Here is a 19233-nt window from a genome sequence, read left to right as displayed (position 1 = left end):
TTCAGTCTGATGTCTGAGTCTTCCTTTTCCATCAAATTTCAGTTATCTTCTTCCTCTAATAAATCGCATGTATAAACAATTCCAGGGTTCTGTTTGTTTCCTAAAAAGCATAAAATAAATAAAACAGTGACAACACACTCATCTTCATCCTTACTAACTTATTACAATCTTCTTTCTTTAATTAACCTCTTAGAAATGAATCTATGGGCTTCCCTGGTGGCGCAGTGGTTGAGGGTCCGCCTGCCGATGCAGGGGGCACTGGTTCGTGCCCCTGTCCGGGAGGATCCCACATGCCGCGGAGCGGCTGGGCCTGTGAGCCATGGCCGCTGAGCCAGCGCGTCCGGAGCCTGTGCTCCGCAGCGGGAGAGGCCACAGCAGTGAGAGGCCCGCGTACCGCAAAAAAAAAAAAAAAAAAAAAAAATCTAGGTGCCCTGAATGAAATATATATTTTTGAAGTTTACTTTCTGCGTTCAGGGTATTTTGAGGATGTTTGTTTTGTTATGATCATGATTTTTCAATGAGAAAAAAGGAAAAAGAAGAAAAATTCCTCACAATATTTCATCTTGAACTTTTACAGTTTTCCCTTTGTACGTGTATTTCCATCAAGAAATAAATAAAATATTTAAATAATGACGTTTTGTTTCTTTTCTATGTGTTACTTTAATTAATGTAGGATCCCAGGACAAAGCCAGGAGCTCTTCTGATCTTTGCTGGTCACTAAACTAGACCAGGGATTGGGGCATCAGGAGTCTGAATATGGGGAGGGGCCAGGAGTGGTGGTAGATGAGGGGCGCAGGGAATGGAGAGGAATTGAAACTGAAGATGGAAGAGCAGCTCCTTAGCTAGACCCAGAAGGAAAATTATCCAATAGGAAGGTTTCTAGCTGAACCAGAATCCAGAGCCACATTCGTCTTGGTCCCAGATTTGAAGGCTGACTTTGAGACCAACAATTGGAACTCCTTTGCCACTGGCTACTCTGAACACCCACCTCATACACACTCCAAGCCTAGGGCTAGGAAGGGCACCTGCCCACATACCAAGAGGAGGAAAGAGCTTCTGGAAGTCCATGCTAGCATGACGCTCGCAATAGTCAGGATCAGAGATCTGTCCCCTACCCCTTTTCATTTGCAGACTATTAATTGGATGCAAATCATTAAGAAGCCAGAGGAATGAGGTAGAGATGCCAGAGCACCTGGAAGATCTCAGAAAGGCCCCTGAGGAGGGCTAGGACCCTAGGAGGTACAGGAAGACTTAGTTGGGGTAGATCCCAGACCCAGTGACTTCTCAGAGATCCTGTCTGCCGGATCTCCTAGACGACCAGTGCACATCTGCAAATGTGACAAGCAGCCACCTGGCCACCTCCGTGTGCACAGGGGACTCCACCACCCTCCTCACGTCCAGGAAAGTGAGAGCACCAGCCATCTCCACCCCTGTACCTCTTCCATCGCCAACAGTCAAAGTAGGAATAGACCTGAGAAAGAAGAATTTCGCATTTATGGACAATTTTATTAAAAGAGCAGAAAAAATGGGTACACATTGTTTGAAGACACAATGTCGCTCATCGTGTGAGCAAACGGAGGGATGTTGTTGCAATATCCATAGCCGAGGACCACCCAATGAAGGGTTTCAGCGGAAATCTCACGCTCCTAAGCGCCGAAGATGGAGGCAGCCCGTATTCTTACAGGTCTCAGCTCGTCGGATCCGCTGCCACCAGCCCTGGGACGTGCGGTGGTGGCTCCCGGGGCAGGAGCCAGGCGATGCTCCGAGGGGTGCCCGCCGTCAGGGTGCTAGGGCTCCACTCGTTCATCCTAGGAAGCAGCGTCACCTGCTGAGGGAGGCTGCCTGGCTGTGGCTGCGGAGCTCCTCGTCATCGGCGGCCACCTCTCCCGGGGGCTCCTCTGGCTCCTGGTGGGTCGCGGGCATCCCGTCCTGGACTGGCGGCTCTGCGCCCCGCCTGGAGATGGTCTGGTTTCTGAACCCTAACGCAGAGGCTCGCAGAGACTGGAAAGCAGTTTGCAGTTTAAATCCAGGTGATCCCAAGAGAGGTGGCTCGGGCGGGGTCCAGAATCTGTCGATCTTTAGGCTGGGGGCGTCTTTGGCGCTGGCGACTCTTTTGCGCAACCCCAGGCCCGCTGCTCACCACCGGGAAGTTCTATTCCAGCACGTAGCTCTCAGACCAGCTGACACAGAGCACCATGCTAGCAGTGCTGGAGTAGAGACTGAAGCGCAGGTCCCTCTGCCCAGGGGAATGGCCGTGGAGGGGACGCCTAAAGGATGGTCTGGGATGTGGGAACCAGGAGGATTGGGGTTTCGGCTTCTGATCCTATCCCACGGTGAGCCAGCTCTCTTGGGACCTCCAGTGAGAATTGCTTTCCGGTCTCTGGACTTGTGCATTGCAACTGTCGGCGACACAGACCCAGATCGCAGCGCATCCAGTGGCGGGGCGCAGAGACGGCCTGGGGCCGACCCCTACGACCCGTAAAGATTCATAAGAGGCGACCCCAGGAGAGGCGGACGCTGCGGAGACCCGTTGATGACGGATCTCAGAACCTCTCCAGGCGGGGTCGCCCGGCTCCGGGGGCTGAGCACTGGAGCCTGAGATCTCTCCTGGTGTGGACCCTTCCAAGCCTCATAGCTCAGCTCCTGCCCGCAAGGAGCCACCATCACCCGGCCCAGTGCTGCTGGAAGCCGAGCCTGTGCCTCCGCCGTCTGAGCTCCTAGGAGCCCTGAGACTTCCGCTGAGACCATTCATTGGACAATGCCTCTGGTTTCACTCACACGGGATGGGAGGGCTCAACAGAATAGGCTTGTGGAATAGATAGAAACAGCCGACAAAGAGAAACCAGAAGGCTGCTAAACTTAGGAATCCTAGGAACAAGAACAAGCTAGCACAAAGAAAAGAAAATTCCAGGAAAAAAATTTAAGATCAGAGTATAGGAAGGTTTGAGAATATGAAAGAGAAGGGTTGACAGTAAATAGTGTAGAACAGGGAGAAGGTAAGAAAATAAATAGCATGTAAATGGAGCTTGTAGACTGAAAAAATGCACAACATAAAAGTTGAGAATTATGTTTTATTCAGTGGACTTTCTGAGGACTTCAAGCTGGAGAGGCAGCCTCTCAAATAGCTCTGAGGGACCGCTCCAGACAAGTAAGGAAAGAGCCGGGATATATGAGTTTTGCAACGAAAACCAGGTAGTCGGAACATCACAAGATTACTGTTAATTTTTAGAAAACCTATTTTTCAAGTTAGTGAATTTAGCGCTTTTCTATGTATGGAAGATGCAAGAGTCTGGGCTCATTGAAAACATTTCTTTGATGTGCACCTTAGCTATCTAAGGCCAGTAACCTGTTCTTTCCCATCTTGAGTTCCCTCAGGACTCACCGTCTGGGGTGGCTGTAGTGCCTGGTGGCTTGACGGCCCCAGCATCCTTTGTTTGCTGTTAGGGTAGGCAACATTTTTCATCCACAGGCTGTGATGAAAGAAATTGAACAATAGGAACCGAATATCATGTGTCTCTGATGTGGTAACTGTTGAAAATTAGACTGTGTCAATTCATAATTTATTTTGAGTGGTAGATTTGTCAGTTTAATGCATTATTGTAAGCAAGTAATAAATGTAAATGTATGCACCATTTGGGAAAATGTGTCTTTAACAAAAGAATAGGATTACTCTGTTGCTCAATATCATGTTTCTAATGGGGGAAAAAAAGGAAAACCTCTAAGTATTCTGTAACATTTAAAAAAATTTATTTATTTTATTTATTTTTGGCTGCTTTGGGTCTTCATTGCTGTGCGCGGGCTTTCTCTAGTTGCGGCAAGCGGGGGCTACTCTTTGTTGCGGTGCTCGGGCTTCTCATTGTGGTGGCTTCTTTTGTTGCGGAACACGGGCTCTAGGCCCATGGGCTTCAGTAGTTGTGGCACATGGGCTTAGTTGCTTCGTGGCATGTGGGATCTTCCCAGACCAGGGATCGAACCCGTGCCCCCTGCATTGGCAGGCATATTCGTAACCACTGCACCACCAGGGAAGTCCCTTTTGTAACATTTTTACTCTGAAAACATTATGGGTCAAGGAAAAAAAATGTGAATGGAGGGGGAATTTGGCAACTGTGTGTTTGGCAGACGACTAGTCATTTAAGGATGTTTTATTCTATTTCCTCACATCTTACTTTCTTGCAACTTTGTAAAGATAGATGAGGCAACTCTCTGAGCCATAGTTACCCACTAAGGATGTGAAGTACTTTGCACAGCTCCTTCCTCAGGAGTTCAAAGTTAATGATATGGTTTTCATATTCTTTAGCATTTTACCACTTGTTGTCCTTGCCCTGGGCTTCTGTTCCCAGTTGTCCAAACAAAACTGAATGTAAATTCAGAGCGTAAAAAGAAAAAGATGAACACAAATGTTAATCTTTGCTCTCTCTCCCCTTAAAAAAATAAAACCCTAATAAAAGTTAAAAGATCAAGAAGAAGTGGGGGAATAATTTAAATTTTTTACAAAAGGTTAAATTCCATAAATAGAAAAAGCTCTTTCAAACAAATAAGAGAGATGAGACTGGGCTCATTAAATTTTTAAAAAATGCAAATTAAAACAATGAGATATAATTTAGACTAATATATGCTAATATGTGAAACTTTTCATTATAACCAACGTTGGTGAACTAGTAACTCCCAAACACTACTGGTAGGAATGAATTTGATAGGATCTTTAGAATCGTAATATGGCAACATGCATTAAACATTTCAACATCAATACTCTTTTGACTGGAAATTTCGTTTCTTGTATAAGCAAGAAATTATATTTAAAAACAAACGTGTTTTTCAGTAAAGGACTGAGAAAAATAAATCATGATGCATCCGCACAGTCTAAACGTATGCAGTCCTTAGAAATAGAATGGATGCATTATTTTGAAAATACATCCCAGAGGTTATCATTATAGTGTGGGGTCCTCAGCTCTGGACAGGCTGGTGGCCGTAGCACCAGGGTTTGGAAGGCATAGTCTGAGTGGGAGGGAAAAGCACTGGGGTTCCCATGCCCAGCTACGAATAGAGAAGAACAGAATTCCAGGACCCCTGCCTCCGTGAGCACTGTCTCTCGGTTCTGAGTCCAAATGGGAAATTCTGGCATTTCTCCATCACATGCAGCTACTTTGTATGCAGCACTCTCCTGTGCTGGAGCTGAATTAGGCTCAGACGGGAGCGCCAAGACTCGGTCCCAGAGCCCCGAGCACCTTGGAACCAATCCCAGTCCAGCTGACCCCCGCAGGAGAGAGGGACCCGGCTGAGGAACTCGACGGCCCCGTGCTCCAGCAGCTTCCCTTGGCCAGGCCTGCCAGACGCGGCGGCGACAGACAGCAGGACATCGAGACTTCTGACAGCGGGCCCCCTTCTGAGAGCCGCCCTCCTCCGGTCCCCGCTTGGTGGAGCCACGAGCGTCTCCTCTCGGGCTGCTTGGAGCGGTTTGGTCGCACCCTGCGCACCTTGAGCTGCGGCTGCTGCAGGTCCATCTTCGGCGCCTAGGAACCCTGAGATTGCAGCCGGAGTTTTGGGCACTTGCCCCGTGAAAAGATTCTGGGTTACAAAACCTGCCCTCTTGCATGGAATAAAAATGCAGTAAGACCTAACTTCCGAGTTCGTTATCAATATTTGCTTCTCTTTCCCCTTGAGTTTCTCGTTGCAGTTCTGGTCGCTTTGCACTTGCAACTTGCTTGTTGGACAGCGAGCGTAGGGAAAAAAATACTGATATATCCGCTATTTCGCCCAGCTGGTCGTTTGCCCGTGGCAGTACCGCCCGTGTTGCGGAGCCGGCGATTGCTCGCCGGCTGGCAACAGCGGTAGTCGCCTCCTGCGGGCGCTCGCTCCTTCCCGGTACTTTTAAGCGTCCGGGGACTGTTTTCTGGGTCGAGCCTCTGATTGGTGCACCGGGAGGGCGGTTTCCCCGTCCATCCGGAAGTGTTTCCGAAGGAGCGCGCCAAACCCGGTCGTGTTTCTGGGCCGCAGGTGGGTTGACTCTTTCTCGCCGGCAGCACAGCTTCTTGAGCAGCCCCGGGTGTTTTCCTTGGCAAAAGCGGTAAGCTGCACTGAAACCGCCGGTTTCTCACCCTCTAGTTCCATCGGAGTGCGGGGCGTGGCGAAGCTCTCCGCTGCAGAATCCCTAAATTCGGCCTGGAGCTAACTGGGTCCTAGCATCGCCGCAGCCCCGCCCTCCCACGCCTATCTCATAGTCGTATCCCTTGGGGGTGGCACGGAGCCCCTGTTCTCGTTGGCACTTTCCGCGGTTGTTCTGAGCCCGAGGGTTTTCTCTCACAGAACGCGTTTGCCTAGATGTGATTACGGTGAAAATAAGAACCTTTTTATAACCTTTGAAATTTTGGTAATTACTTTGGGGCTGTCCAGACTGCACAGTTTGATTATAAGTGATTACCTTGTTCCATTTCCAAAGAATGACATTAATTCCTATCAGAGGCATTTTCAAGAAATAACATAAATTCAAGTGTTGCTTATGTTTATGAGATAACGTAGATTTAATTTTGCTTAGGCGGCCTGAACGGTTTGGTTGGCTCTAGTTATTTTGAAGCATGGTGGATTGTACATTCATTTATCATTCTTCATTAAAGGTACTGAAGTTTAAAATTTTTATATTGTTTTATGTACACCTTTAAGTAATTAATTTTCAGTATATTAGCTTATTTGGAAATGATTTAGATATTCAAGGAACATCCATCATTTAACTTTGTATAAACACTTATGTTACTTATAGCTACTTACATTGCTGTGTATTATGTGTATGTTTGGATTTGATATTAGACATTTAACTGTCATCTTAGGTTATTTTTCTTGCTGACAAATTTTGTTAGATAGAGATAGCATGAGCTTATTTGACCAGTAAGCTCACGCAGATAAAGTTTTATGTTTGCTTTATAGGAATCTTTACAATTCTGAAGACATGGGCATTTTATTGAAACCTAAAAACTTAAAGTAGCCTATATTAACCAAAGATTATTCCAGGACATATGAATTTGAAAAACCTTTTGGGTTAGTTTCTATAATTCTGAGAGTTCATGACATAATTTATATAATTACTTATTTTTCTTTTGCCAATTAGAGATCTTTAAACATATCACACATACATAACATACATACTTACATATACATAAACCTGTAGATACACAGTAACAGATTTACACAAATAGACATACACAGATTGTAGATTTGTAGATATTGTAGATTTTATTTTAAATTTTTAACTATGTGTCAGGTGCAATAATACAAAACTCAAAAGATTAGCTGATTCAAAACTGTGATGCTGGGAGATGGATTAAGTTAATGTTACCCGTTTAGATGGCTAAAGCTTTCTACTGTTTTTTTTTTCCATTATAAAGATTCTTTTAGTGAAGCTATTTATGGAATCATTTTGTCTTTTAGTAGCTTCTGCATACAAATGAAAGAATGAATTCTATTGCCTCCAGAGTTTCTGGGATTCTGTTTTTCTGGGAACCCTGAAAGTGGTCTCATGTAAAAGTTCCCCGAAGTGGCCACAGTAATTACAATTGTTGATGAAAATTCAGTTAACAATTAAGTTAAGAAGAAAAAAGGCAATTTTATTTGAGTCAAACTGAGGATCATAACGTGGGAGACAGGATGTCTGAAGCTCTGATAACTGGTCCTACTGTTAGCAAAGACACAATGATTTACATTTTTGAAACCAAGAATCCTTCATCAAAATGACATACTGACGTTTTACATAAAGTCTACCAAAGATACACAGTCTAGGTAAACAAACGAATTGAGCAGTCTCAATGACCACCTACAGAGTTGGAAAGAATGCTAATCTTTAAGAAGTCACATTGCTAGCATCGGAAGAAAGGAACAAATTGATCTTTGCTGTGGAGCAGCAGGCACTCCCATCTTTGAGGAGGTCTGGTTAATATTTGATGCAGATGCATTAGGGAGGGAGGAGGCTCAAGTGAAGAGAGAAGAGAGAATTTTATGCTTAACTTTTCTTTACCTGTCTTAAAATATAATTTCCTTTTTCACTTTCCCCTTTTGATCATTAATCTTTAGATAGCATTAGGTGATCAAATATTTGTTCCCCCAATAACAGGGTCTTTGCTTATTTGCTTTGAATCCATCATGTCCCTCAGTCTTATTACCCCAGTTCTTTCTTTCCTTTTTAGGAGTTATGCTAGTAGAATGCCTGGCAAAGGCTGATAGACAATCGTGCTCCATCAGACGCTTACAGCTTTTTTTAAAAAAATAAGGTCCAAACCATATTTGTGTGGTGGGGTCAAAATTCCCCGTTTTTGTTACCGTATCTGTTTGTCTTCTTTAGTAGCAATTTCTTGAGCTTATAGATGACATCTTTTACTGGATTAGCACAGTTAACAGAGAGCAGTGGACAGAAAATTTCAAGGCTTTATGGTGTGAGTATTTAAAGCTGCGTGTTTGGCCGCAGCATCAGCAAGCTGATTTCCTTTAGCTTCCATAGTGTCGGTTTGGAATGTCCTGGTGTCAATAATTGCTAACTGGTTTTTTGGCAGTTGTATAGCAGTTAATAATTGCAATCTGTTTTTCATTTTTTAGGTTGTCCTGAAGAGGTTAAAAACCTCATTGTTCCCATAGCATTCCAAAGTTGTGTGCCACTCCAGAAGGCATTGCAACTGTCAGTATAAATATTTGCTAGCTGGTCTTTAGCAAGTTGAAAAGCTAAGGTTAGGGCAATTAATTCAGCTTGTTGTGCTGACTTTTTCTGGTAAATAAGAGCTTTCACTTATGTTCACTGTGAATGTTATTGCATATCCAACTCTATAATGCCCCTGCTTATCCTTTAAGTAGAACCCATCTGTAAATCAAATTAGATTAGCCTTATCAATAGGAGCTTCTTGTCATTCCTGGGAACAAGAAGATAATCTGTTAATAAAATGCAGTCGTGATTGTCTTCTTCCTGTAGTTCTGGAAGCAAAGTTGCAGGCTTAAGGTTATTACAGAAAGCAACAATACTTCATAAGAAACTAGTCGGTTTACAGAAGTGCTGAGTGTGGTGAGAGTTTAGAAGGACTCAACTGAGGGTGGAGCATAAATAAACAATACCCCCATTGCTATTTCTTCAATAGTCTTATGTAAGAGTGAAATAGCCCCCATACAAGGTGGAAGTCCTTTTGCTACAGAATCAAATTTAGTTTTAGAGCATAAAAGCAAGTCATCTACAAACATTTTTGTAAAAGCATCAGAGTAAGACAACTCTATAAGTGACAAAACACTTAAAAAACATGGTTAAAGACCTGATTACAATGCAGTTGTTAAGGAAATTGGGCTATTTCTGTGACATATAACACTTTAATAACTAGAAATATGACTGAGAACATAACACAACATTTCAAATTTTAGGGAGTTCATATAATTTCTAGAACATTAGAACCTTCTAAGAAGGTTTATCATTACTTATTTGACAATATTTCCCATGTAATTTAACATACCAAAAAAGGCTAATTAGTTTAATATCTCTCTTTGAGGTGTTCAGGGACCCTCTGAAACATTCCGAAGTTAACTAGAGGTCAAAAGAACATTTAGAATTTGATTTGAGGAAGTTTGTCAAAGATACCAAAAGGTTTTTTTTTTTTTTTAACATCTTTATTGGAGTATAATTACTTTACAATGGTGTGTTAGTTTCTGCTGTATAGCAAAGTGAATCAGTTATACATATACATATGTTCCTATATATCTTCCCTCTTGCGTCTCCCTCCCTCCCACCCTCCCTATCCCACCCCTCTGGGTGGTCACAAAGCATGGAGCTGATCTCCCTGTGCTATGCGGCTGCTTCCCACTAGCTATCTATTTTACGTTTGGTAGTGTATATATGTCCATGCCACTCTCTCACTTTGTCACAGCTTACCCTTCCCCCTCCTCATATCCTCAAGTCCATTCTCTAGTAGGTCTGTGTCTATTCCTGTCTTACCCCTAGGTTCTTCGTGACATTTTTTTTTCTTAAATTCCATATATATGGTTTAGCATACGGTATTTGTCTTTCTCTTTCTGACTTACTTCACTCTGTATGACAGACTCTAGGTCCATCTACCTCATTACAATTAGCTCAATTTCGTTTCTTTTTATGGGTGAGTAATATTCCATTGTATATATGTGCCACATCTTCTTTATCCATTCATCCGATGATGGACACTTAGGTTGTTTCCATCTCCTGGCTATTGTAAATAGAGCTGCAATGGACATTGTGGTACATGACTCTTTTTGAATTATGGTTTTCTCAGGGTATACGCCCAGTAGTGGGATTGCTGGGTCATATGGTAGTTCTATTTGTAGTTTTCACAGCAAGATCCTTTTTGACCCACCTCCTAGAGAAATGGAAATAAAAACAAAAATAAACAAATGGGACCTAATAAAACGTCAAAGCTTTTGCACAGCAAAGGAAACCATAAAGAAGACCAAAAGACAACCCTCAGAATGGGAGAAAATATTTGCAAATGAAGCAACTGACAAAGGATTAATCTCCAAAATATACAAGCAGCTCATGGGGCTCAGTATCAAAAATACAAACAACCGAATCCAAAAATGGGCAGAAGACCTAAATAGACATTTCTCCAAAGAAAATATACAGACTGCCAACAAACACATGAAAGAATGCTCAACATCATTAATCATTAGAGAAATGCAAATCAAAACTACAATGAGATATCATCTCACACCAGTCAGAATGGCCATCATCAAAAAATCTAGAAACAATAAATGCTGGAGAGGGTGTGGAGAAAAGGGAACACTCTTGCACTGCTGGTGGGAATGTGAATTGGTACAGCCACTATGGAGAACAGTATGGAGGTTCCTTAAAAAACCAAAAGGTAAAAAACAAACAAACAAAAAAACCAAAAGGTTTTAAACGTTTGGCTAAGTAGGATCATAGTCGCTGTGAAACAATAGTCATTTAACCAAAGTGACAATAAAAAATTTCAAAGACAAATGCAGAAAGTTACAACAGATTGCTTAAGAGTTAGTAAAGAAACTTTACAAGCTATTTATCAAAAGAGATCGATATTTCAAGAAAACTTTTTTCTCTTAACAGAGTAAGAAAACAATTTCTAGTTTTGTACAACTTTACTATCAAAATTCATTCACTTGATTAAATTCAGTCTATTCTTAGTCTTTCCTGACCATGCATAAAACTCTTTTTTTCAGGGTCCTTTTTAAAAATTTCTTTTATTAAAATTTTTTTCTGATCCATGCATCCTTCATTCCATCACCAATGGCTGTGCTGCATCCAAGCAACAGTACACAAACTGGCAACCAACCGCAATTCACCTGTACAACGATCAGAGGCTTACAGTACATTTAATGCTTTTAAATTTGGAAACAAATTTTTTTAATAAAACCAAAGAACCCTCAAACCCAAACCCCCAACCAATCAAGTAGTGTAGCAATTTTAAGCATCTTACACTTCTGATGCTTACTGGAGCAACTCCAGTGTGAAAACCCAAATAACTCCTAAACTAGAAAGATTAGTTTAGTGAAATTTTAATTACATAAATTTTTCAAAGCATAAACTTGTAATTTTTTGTCTTGGAAGTGTTATTAAATTTTTAATAGAAAACATAGGAATAAAAACATATTAACAGGGACTTCCCTGGTGGCGCAGTGGTTAAGAATCTGCCTGCCAGTGCAGCAGACGCAGGTTCGAGCCCTGGTCCAGGAAGACCCCATATGCCGTGGAGCAGCTAAGCCCGTGTGCCACAACTTCTGCGCCTGTGCTCTAGAGCCTGTGAGCCACAACTACTGAGCCCACATGCCACAACTACTGAAGCCTGTGCACTTAGAGCCCATGCTCTGCAACAAGAGAAGCCATCACTATGAGAAGCCCATGCACCCCAACAAAGAATAGCCCCCGCTGTCTGCAACTAGAGAAAGCCCACACGCAGCAACAAAGACCCAATGCAGCCAAAAGATAAAAAAATAAAAATAAAAAAATGAAAACATATTAACAAAATGTAGGCAATCATTTACATTACAAACAAGGAATTTGCAGTTTGTTGTAGACTGACAAAAGAAAACTACCCATTAAGAATCTATGCACAATGTAATTGCAAATATGTACAGTACTTCAAAAAAGCCTACAAGGAGGACTTTACAGAAGGACAGTCGGCTAGGTTCTTTGTTAGACCAACCAGACGAACGAAATATTAAAACGCTGGACTAGTAATAAGTTTACTCTTAAAAAAAAACCCAGGGCTTCCCTGGAAGCACAGTGGTTAAGAATCTTCCTGCCAATGCAGGGGACACGGGTTCGAGCCCTGGTCTGGGAAGATCCTACATGCTGCGGAGCAACTAAGCCTGTGTGCCACAACTATTGAGCTTGCGTTCTAACTAAGCCTGTGTGCTCCAACTACTGAGCTTGCGCTTTAGAGCCCATGAGCCACAACTACTGAGCCTGTGTGCCGCAACTACTGAAGCCTGCACGCCTAGAGCCTGTGCTCCGCAACAAGAGAAGCCACCACAATGAGAAGCCCATGCACCGCAACAAAGAGCACCCCCGAGGGGCTTCCCTGGTGGCGCAGTGGTTGGGAGTCCGCCTGCCGATGCAGGGGACACAGCTTCGTGCCCTGGTCTGGGAGGATCCCACGTGCCGTGGAGCGGCTGGGCCCGTGAGCCATGGCCTCTGAGCCTGGGCGTCCAGAAAAGACTACCCCCGCTCGCCACAACTAGAGAAAGCCTGCGTGCAGCAACAAAGACCCAACGCAGCCAAGAATAAATAAATATATTTAAAAAAAACCAACCAGTTTCCTTTTGTTTAAGAATATTCCAGAATATTCTTAAGAATATAATTTATAATAATTATAAATATTATGTTTATATGGTTCCAGTTGATGAAGCTGTTCACAACAGTTCCAGTAAATTACCCTTTAATTGATTTGTTTGGGGGAAAGATCGGCATGTTAACAAAAATTAACGACGGAATTTTCATCACAATGGTTTCCAGTTACACTATCACAGTTTCACAAGTGGATTGGGCCCCTCATCCAGTGGCTGAAAGAGAGCTGCAGGTCAAATACTGAGAATGAGGATGGAGAGAGGTTGAGTCCTGCATAAGTGAATCCTACTGTGATGGGTTAGGTAGAGAAAGGGATGTGAGCATCCTTTTTACAGCATGAGAAAACGGTCCCCCCACTCAGCTCTCATTCCCATTCTGCAAAGCAATGAAGCTGGAAATCACAACTGTTCAGTTTAACGTGTGTGAGTTGGTAGAACCTCTAGATACAAAAGACCAAGATGTCCTCAGGTCTTTGACTGATTAGGACGCCAGAAAAGCTGGGCACTTCCTCGTGATTACCACGCCATGACAGCTATCCAGTTAAAGGATGTGCAAAACAGAGGACTCTTGTAGATAAGATAAAATCAAGTCATCTTGAGGAATTAGGAAGTTCGTGAGATATGAACTGTTTTAGTCTTTCTAGGTATTGTGCATAAAGCTCTATGTCATTACGTCTTTGACCCAGAGGGGCTCCACGGCCCGGGAACAGCGTTCATACATGGCCAGGCCATGGGAGAAATCGATGACCTCGTCCTTTGTACCGTGAATGACCAACACGGGAGAGGTGACTTTAGATATCTTGTCAATGCTGGGGAAAGCATCAAAGCACTATGTTTTCCTGGTATTGGGAAAAGCCACACGCAATCCAGGCATCAGAGGCGAACGGAGAATTACGGCTGCACACTCATACCCGGAGGCCAGGTGTACAGTGGGGACGGTCCCAATGCTCTGACCATACAGGATGATGTTCTCAGCACTTACGCCATACCAGGTGCGCAGCGCCTGCCACGTGGCGTCGATATCAGCGTAGAGGTTCTTTTCAGAGGGCTTGCCCAAGCTGACGCGCCGTAGCTGGAGTAGTCGTAGGAGAAGATGTTGCAGTTGATGCGCGAGCGGAGGCCGATGTATCACATGGAGCTACACGTCTGGCCCAGGTCCACGGCACTGCCGTGGGAGAAGAGCTGCGTGTAGCCGCTGGAGGGCGCGCAGCGCATGAACATGCAGCCGAGCCGGTTGTCCCGGGCCGTGCGTGAGAAGACCTCGACGGCGTCCAGCTTGCGCCGTGAGTACTGACAGTCGGCGCGCTAGCTCAGGTGCAGGCTGCAAGCGCCGGGCCCCGTGCCCTCCTCGGGCCGCTGCTGCGCGGGCTAGGCTGCTGCGCCGGCTGGGGCCGCGCTGCTCGGGCGCCAGCACCGTGTAGGTGGGCTCGGGCCGCAGGAAGGCCAGCTTGGCGGCGATGCGGCTCGGGCAGGGCGGGCAGCAGAAGAGCCAGCACAGCTCTCCCGGCGAGAAGCCGTTCATCCTGACGCCTGGTTCGGGCATCGGGGCGGCCTCGAGCGGCCAAGCAAGGCGGCTGCAGTCCGTCGGCCCTGCGGCAGGAGGAGGAGGAGGAGGAGCGGAAGGAGAGGCGCAGGAAGGGCGAGGCGGGGCTGGCCTGGCCGGCGTGGCGCTTCGAGCCGCGGCGGGTCAGCTGCGTCCCGGGTGGCCGGACGAGGCGCAGGCGGCCGGGGCCCGCGCGCAGCACAGAAAGCCGCGGGCCACGGCTGCTGCTGACACGCCGGCTCCAGCGCGCCGTCCCCAACCCCCCCCCCACGCCCGCCGTCTCCACTTTCGGGTTATCCAGGGTTCCTGTTTTTAGATTTAAATTAATTTCTACAAACGCACCACTTCATAACACAATCTTACAATAAAGCAGAAAAGATATTTATTAATAGTCTGGAACATATTCTGTGTCTCGGTAATAAGAGGTCAAAAGTTGGTAAACAAATTCCTTTAGCAATTAATGTTCAGTATTTTATCTTATTAAAAAATGATCTAAAGGGAATTCCCTGGCGGTCCAGTGGTTAAGACTCCGGCTTTCACTGCCATGGACCCAGGCTGGATCCCTGGTGGGGAAACCATGATCCCACAAACAGGGAAGCGAGGCCAAAAAAAAAAAGATCTAGACATTCAATGAATTTCCATCTTTTAACTTAATTTAGCAGAACTCTAAAGCTTCAAGTTACCAAATACCTGGAGAAACTGTTTTTAGGCAGATATAAAACATAATTATTTCTAAAGAGCTCACCCAAAAACTTTTATCTTATTTATCTCTATTTCATTACTTATGAAAATATCATACCAAGTTAATTTTATTGTTGACCAATTTTATAACAGAGATAACACGAGCTTACTGATTTTCAGTAAACCTAGGTTTAGTATAGTATATTGTATAGTACATTAAAAGTACTATACTTACTGTTGATGACTCTAAGTACATGTCTATATCAATTAAACCATCAACTTAATCTTATTTTTATTCATTAAAAATCCTAGATCATGTGATTCTTTAAAATTTTTGGGCTAGTTTATGTTATATTTAGAAGTATTTGATTTGTAAGTGCTTATTTTTAAGTCAACTCTTTAACAAATTAATTTCGATAACACCATCCGAAGGTAGACACATATTATATATATAACATACACAGAGACATATGAATATCCAGAAAGACACAGAGATCTCATAGTTTTCCTGCTTGAGTTTAAAAAGGTTTCTTTTCCCTTTTATTCTCTCAGTTTTAAGTTCTAATTTAGCCAGAGCTGTAGTCTCAGGTGATGAGCGCTGTGTTTATATTTCAAGGGCATGGTAAGTATTATAAATCCAAGCTTTCCCCTAGAAATACTTTTATTCTCTGAGTCAGAATTTTGGAAACATGTTTTATCAAGCTGGCTTTCTCTGCTTATGAAAAAAACAGTTTTGGAATGTCAGAAGAGCTCTATCCTGGCCATTTAAGAGTTAAGATAATGCTTACAAGTGTTGGCTTTGTTCCAATTGTACATGAAGCCAGCTGGAGTTCCAGTGCCTGGCTGTCCATCAGGGAGCTGTAGAGCCTTTGAAGCATGTTTTCCCATTACTAATTTGGTAGTCTAATTTAGATATGATCTGAACAAATTTCTCAGGGCAGTGTGATGAATGCCATGTGTGCTGCTTCTGAACCTAGCTCCCCAAGGAGTTACCCTGGAGTCGGTTCCACTCTTCTGTGTGTCTCGGTTTCTCCCTCTGACAGTCTAAAACTGCTGTGAGTGCTTGGAGCACTGGGTGATCAGCCATAATTATTGTGCATCCCCATGAGCAGAATTTACTTAATGGTTGTAGTGGGATCCCCTGTGGGACCACTGCTAGTCATGAGGATTGACCCTCAGACACTTCTGCTGGGTTCCCAGTTGCCTGAGAATGCCTTGTGGCTGCAGGAGCAAGGGTCCCTTTTCTTTTGAGCTGCAGGCTAAGTCTCTCATTTCACTAGCAAACATATATACAACATATACACCATATATACATATACACCACATATACACAATATTTCCAACTTAAGCCCAAAACTTAAAAAGCCAGCCAAGCCCGTTCACTCTAAAATTCCCCCTAGGTCCTTGCCTAGGAAATGTCAGTACATCCCTGGGACTCCAAGTCCCAAGAAAAATAGCTTGAGTAAAATTTAGGATGTCATTTAAAGCAGTGACGTCCGGACATCAGGAGAACTCACCAAAGCACCTGAGGAATACTTAGAAGCCTGTGGGGCTCAAAGGGCCGGGGCTGGTACCAAGCACCGGTTCGGGGTAGGCTCCAGGTTTCCACTGGTGGGTGTCTCTGATATCCTGCCAACTATGCCAAGCAAATGTTTACAGAAATTCAATTAACAATGAAGATAAGAAACAAAAGAGAATTTTAATTCAAGTCAAACTGGGGATTATAACGCAGGAGACAGAAGCTGAGAAGCTCTGAGAACTGTTCCTCCTGTTAGTAGAAGGCACAGTCATATACATTTTTGAGACAAAGGATCCCACAACCAAATGACATGCTGACATTTCACATAAAGTTCACCAAAAATACATTGTCCAGGTAAACACATACAAAGCAAGCAGTATGTCACTATGACCCCCTATAGAGTTGTGAAAGAATGATAATCTTTAAGAAGTTGCATTGCTAGCGTCAGGAAAAGAAAAAAAAACTTTGCTGTGGAGCAGGCATTACTGTCTTTGAGGAGGTCTGGTTGATGTGTGATACAGATGCACATTAGGGAGGGAAGAAGGAGGCCGAAAGGGGTGCAGGAAGGGAGAGAGAGAGAGAGAGAGTTTTATGTTTAAATTTAATCATCCGATAGTTCACCCATTTTCCCAAAAGGCTCAAGATTGTATTTCCCGTTTTGGACCAAGTAGAACCCATCTTTGCCTCTAGATTCCCTAAGGCAACTTTGCCCGTTTTTCAACAGCGGTTCAAAAAACATGGAATCACTGAGTTTTCCCTCTTTTGAACAGAGCAGGGTGACTTACCAAGAAGCTTCCACAAAGGTCCCTCAACAGAATTGGAGGGCACAACACAAAGGGAGTAGAGCTGGGTTCCCAGATCAGTCACAAATCAGTGAGCGCAATGGGTTCCAGCATCAGTTACTCACCAGCCTTTAGATTCTTAATGGGTCGTCTTTCCATCCTACTTTTAACGACAATAATTGTTAAAAGAAAACTCAGAGTTTTACTGGATATTGAGGAAGAAACAAACTTCGCAAAAATGAAGATTTCAAACTGAAAACTCGTATGAAGCTCAAAGGCTTGACATCTCCGGGAAGCTTATAAAATAAACAAGAGGAAGTTGTTTGACCTTTACAATGATTGGCTATTAAATACAATGGAGGTTTCCAGAGGGCAGGGGATTGGTTAAAGTGATTATCTTTTTCCGTTACAGGAAGACAAGGGTTTTTTGTTTTTGTTTTTAAATGATTTTCAAAGGTATTTACAAGAAATAGCTTGAGTTAAATTACCCTTATGTTTTGAAATAAACTCGATTTAGTTTTGTTTACGTGGCTTATTCGGTTTTGTTTGCTGGGGGGGGGGGTTCAAACCTGGTTTCTATTTTATTTCATTTCACCCCACTTCATTCACCTCATCTTATCACCTGCAACTCCCATCTTTCTCGGTGTGAGCACGGCTCAGTTCTCAGTGTCCGCAGTTTCTAGGTGGCAGCACCCTCGAAAGCGCCAAAACGCACATTTGACTTTGGCCACAACGCCGCTATCTGCGCTGTGCCTCCCTTGCTGTGTCCCGGCACCCTTGGGCGCTCTGTGTCAGTGTTTGGTCGGTCGCGGTCCCGGCAAGTGCACTAGGCCGGCGTTTTCTCAGAAGTAGTTTCCACTAGAGTGCAGCCGGAGCTTTCTCAGGGTCGCAGCCCCGCGGCCTTCCCCATCCCTCGCAGCGGGTGGCTGGCAGCAACGCAATTGCTTTGAGCCATTTTCAAATATTGAGTTCCGCATTAGCTATAATGCACATTTCACTCATGCTAGTCGGAGTGTGCCCGGGAATGCGCTTTGGAGCGTGGCAAACACCGATTTAGCGAGAGTGACAGCGATCATCTAATCCTAGGACTGCCCCTTTCAATGGTGTTTTGCTGTTTGTTTCTCGCAGGGCTAGTTTCTCTGAACGGTTGGCTTGTAAAAATTCTTTTTCGGTGTTTTGCTCTGTTGTTTTGTTTTCACATGTATCTTCATTTTAGGATTTCTTATGCATTTGTAGTATTTTAATTTACATGTAGTTTTCTACCGAGTTCCTGAGTGTGTCTGCGCTCAGCGGCAGCTCCCTGGGCCGCCTGCGCCCGGGAGCGGAGGAGCGCCGCTGGGTCTCGGCCGCGCTAGCGCCCCGTTCCGCGCGCCGCGGCTGCTGCGCGGGGCCCGGCTCCTGCTGCCCAGTCCGCGTTTTCTCAGCCGCACTTTCGCCAGCAGCGTCGAGCGGGCGCTTTCACTTTGGCCGCCACCCTCAAGGCGCCAAAGGGAACTCTTCTCCCTCGCGTGGGCCTGGGTCCTATGTGCCGTCGCCTTCTCGGTCCTAGCACCGCTCCGTTCGTGGCCAACCGGTTCAGCGTCGCGGCACCGTGATTCGCGCCCGTCTGGCGCTCCGTTGGCGTTTTCGCTAGGAGCGAAACCGGCCGCCGTTTTCCTGACAACGCGAATTTGCACCCAGTGGGTGTCCAGTAGGCTGCAGCACCGTTCCTTCCTCCAACCCCGAAGTTTCTCGGCCGCTGACCGCTAGTTTCTCAGAGTTTCTTGGGGACTTTCCAAGGCGCCAGGCGCCTTACCTCGCTGAAGAAAAGGGGAATTCAACTAGAGTATACGGCGCGTGCGGGGCTGACATGAGGCACTGTTGCGGTTCCGCACACACCTGCGAACTCCCCCGGAGAGGAACCA

At 44.7% G+C, this 19233-nt stretch overlaps 1 pseudogene; it reads right to left on the bottom strand.

Annotated features, from left to right (window-relative positions):
- Positions 1–13394: 13394 nt before the first annotated feature.
- On the bottom strand, positions 13395–14347 carry LOC136120148 (alpha/beta hydrolase domain-containing protein 17C-like; annotated as a pseudogene).
- Between the last annotated feature and the right edge of the window lie 4886 nt (positions 14348–19233).

This window comes from Phocoena phocoena, chromosome 3, assembly GCF_963924675.1.
Source record: "Phocoena phocoena chromosome 3, mPhoPho1.1, whole genome shotgun sequence".
NCBI classification, from domain to species: domain Eukaryota; kingdom Metazoa; phylum Chordata; class Mammalia; order Artiodactyla; family Phocoenidae; genus Phocoena; species Phocoena phocoena.
This window is presented reverse-complemented; position numbering and strand designations above follow the sequence as displayed.